This window comes from Impatiens glandulifera, chromosome 3 (genome assembly GCF_907164915.1).
Source record: "Impatiens glandulifera chromosome 3, dImpGla2.1, whole genome shotgun sequence".
In the NCBI taxonomy this organism is placed as follows: Eukaryota; Viridiplantae; Streptophyta; class Magnoliopsida; order Ericales; family Balsaminaceae; genus Impatiens; species Impatiens glandulifera.
Window position 1 is genome coordinate 64,373,255 of NC_061864.1, and position 3,578 is coordinate 64,376,832.

The 3,578-nt window shown below is 32.8% G+C and overlaps 1 non-coding gene across 1 annotated transcript; it reads right to left on the bottom strand.

Moving 5' to 3' along the window:
* Positions 1 to 2,822: 2,822 nt before the first annotated feature.
* On the bottom strand, positions 2,823 to 2,909 carry TRNAM-CAU. The gene is given in 2 exon segments: positions 2,823 to 2,858; positions 2,872 to 2,909. It is a non-coding gene; the product is annotated as a tRNA-Met (tRNA).
* Positions 2,910 to 3,578: the final 669 nt, after the last annotated feature.

Genomic DNA, 3,578 nt, shown 5'->3' on the forward strand with positions numbered 1-3,578 from the left:
TACCTAACAGTTACTCGTCCCGATATAACCTTTGCAGTTAACAATGCAAGTAAATTCATGCATGCTCAAAAAACTTCACACCTTTCTAATGTTTACAGGATTTTACATTATCTTAAAGCTACTCCTGGAGTAGGCATATGGATGAAGCGAAACAACCGCATTGACGTCATTGGTTATACTGATGTTGATTGGGCAGACAGCTTTGATAGAAAGTCCACTACCGGCTTTTGTACATTTGTTGGAGGAAATCTAGTGACGTGGAGAAGTAAGAAGCAAAATAATGTTTCCCGTTCAAGCGTTAAAGCTGAATATCGTGCTATGGCGGCTACTACTGGAGAACTCATTTGGATTAAATATATTCTCAAAGACTTGGGAGTTGAGCTCAAGACCATAAAAATGTATTGCGACAATAATGCTGCTAGATATATTGCATCAAATTCAGTATTTCATGAGCGCACCAAGCACATTGAAGTTGATTGTCACTTTGTTCGTGAGAAAGTTCAATCTGGTGAAATTGAAACCCCTTTGTACCTAGCAAAGATCAACTTGCTGATATTTTCACGAAGGCTCTAGATAAAAGAAACTTTGATAGCATCATCGACAAGTTAGGAGTAATCAATCTCTTTACTCCTGACTTGAGGGGGAGTCTTACAAATATGTAATATATTAGTTATATTTATTAGTCAGTTCATAGATAAACTCAATAGTTAAGAAGCTGAAAGGTTTGTGTTTAACGGCTAATTATTAATTGCCTATTAATAGTATCACATCTTTTGCTAAAATAATAACAAGATCTCTTTGTATTCTCTTTTTCTACAATTTGTCAGCCAGACCAACCAAACTGAAATGCTCAACTTGACCTAACATCTCGGTTAAACAGAATCAGCTCAATCATCACATCCGCAATAACCAATTTTACTTCACTTCAACCGATTTCTCCATACTACCTTCCTTAACCCACGGGGATTAATCGCACTCCATAGAAAAACGGAACCCTGCAGCATTTTCAATATATATATTTTTTCATTTTTTAAAGGTCAACACCTAATTTTTATAACAAAATTAGGAAAATAAAAAATTAGCATCTAAAACAATAACTCTCTTTAGAGAAAAAAATTAGGGATTCGGTGTTTGGTTACACGTAACAAATGGTATCGACGCAACAAATGCTTTGAATGGAGGATAAAAATGTAAAAATCGGGAAAATAAATTAAATAAAATGAACCATTAATTTTTATGGTTACAAATTAACTTTGTGAACACGAAAAAATCGATTTCATAATTTTTGAAATTTTAAATGTCAAGTTATGAAAACAATAAAAAAAAAGGTGAAACATACAAAATCTCCATAAATTAAAAATATTTTTTATAATCACAAATTATTTTATGAACTTATAAAGAAATTAATTTGGTATTTTTTTTAGTTTTGAAAATGGAGTTATAATTTATAAATAAAACAAAATGTGTCCAATGGAATAATTTGACCAAATGGGAAAAATATTTTATTTTTGTTTAACCATTATTTAATATTTTTTGGGATTATATAAAAATCAAACAAGGAGTTAAAACATAAAAAAAGAAAATAATTGAAAACTGTAAAACAAACAAGGCACTAAGGCGGTCAGATCGGGTTGAGGTCGCGATCACGGTCGTTTTTTTTTATTTAGAAAACCTGGCCTCTCAGTGGCAAGGCACGCGAGCAAAATCCTTGGCTGAAGCCTGAAATTCTTGGTCGCGAATCAGGTCGTTCCTGGTTTTCTCGGTTGAAAATTAGGCCATCGGTCGTCTTAAACTTCCAGACAACTGAGGCTTTTAGCGAAATCAGATTTTTTTAGTTCGTGATTCTAGACTCCATGTAATCAAGCAAGATAAAAATGCTTCCTAGACAATAACGAACTTGTCCACAATAGCTTTAGGTTGTCCTTCAACTTAGTGGCGAATTCAGAGCCAAATTTCAACGGGTGCTCCAAAATTTATCAAGTATAAATTTTTTACTATACAACACTTATATAAAAAATAAAAGTATAATTAATAATGATAATAATAAAGATACAAAATCACGCCGATACTAATAAAATATTTATCCTTTTACAATGCAACTACTACTTGACGTACAAACAAATGGAGACAATTGAGTTCTTCGGGTGTTCTTTGTTCATTTTCAATTGTGGAAAAAACTCCTTCTTGATGTATACTACCAAACTATCGTTCATCCACTCATCATCCATTCTATTACGTAAATCAGTCTTGATAATTTTTATCGCAGAAAAGACCCTTTCAACAGAAGTAGTCGTAACAGGTAAAACCAATGCTAACTCAATCAACCGATATACCAATGTAAAAACTCTATGTTTCACAGTTTCAACCATCTTCTTAGCAAGACTTCCCAAATCTTGAATCATAGAAAACTAATTTCGTAGATTTTGAATGTAAGTCTGAAGCTAGTTCTCAAGTATTATACGATCGGTTAATGAAAAATCCTCCGGATAAAGCTCAGCAAGGTAGAGTATCTTACCCATATCAAATTGAGAAAATGAGTCATTTGGATCTAAACAAGCAATGCAAGTAAGTACTTCCGTAGTTGATTCCGAAAAACGATTGTTCATCTCTTGAATTATTGTATCAAGAACCTATTATTATAAAAAAGAATAAAAAATGCTATTAGAAAACAATAAAAGATGTTTTTGCCTATACACTATACAGTATAGTACAAATTTTCTTGCAGCAACATGCAATTATAAATGAATACAACAGTTTTAATGATAAAGTTGAACATCAAAATATAGCATATTAAGGGTATCTATCACAAAAGTCAAAACAAATGGGGTGAGAGAGGCTCGAACTCTCGACCTCAGGATTACTCGTAGAAGCTATGAGACCTACGCGCTAGCCAACTGCGCCACCACCCCTTTGTAGTACTTGTCATTTCTAATTATATATATAGGGGGTGCTTAAGCCCCTTCTTACACCCCTTGATCCGCCATAAGGGACTCATCGGAAGCTCGCTGACAAACCTGAATGCTTGGCCGGAAAAACGCAAATTGCGTAATCGAGCTCAAAGCTCGATTTTTTTCCATTCAAATCTTTCTTTAGACCTAAACAAGCATGTTACCGATCATAACACATAAGCTAGGGCCATGAGTATCAATCGAAAATCAAAAATCTGAAACATGATTTTTTTTTTTAATGAGAACTTATCTCAAACCTTTATGAAATGATCTAGGATTGTTCACAGACAATTTCATAACATGTTGGCATGCTTTTGGATTAGTCAATTTTGAGCAAAAGCTCAAAAATAGCAAACCCGATTTTTAATTTTAAAAAACGAAAATTAGACATTTCTGATTTAGGATGAATTGGTGAAATCTAAATCGATAGAAAACTTCTAAATCATGCAAGGAACATGTTACAATCAATAAATGAAAAAATACAGTAATTAAACAAAACTCAAGTTTATTCAAAATTAAATTTTGTTACTAAGTTGAATTATAGGTTGAATTAAGACTTGTAGTAAGCTCCAAATAATTCCTAGAAGTTGTATGAAGCTTTTGGAAAGCCTATCTAACACTCAAACAAGC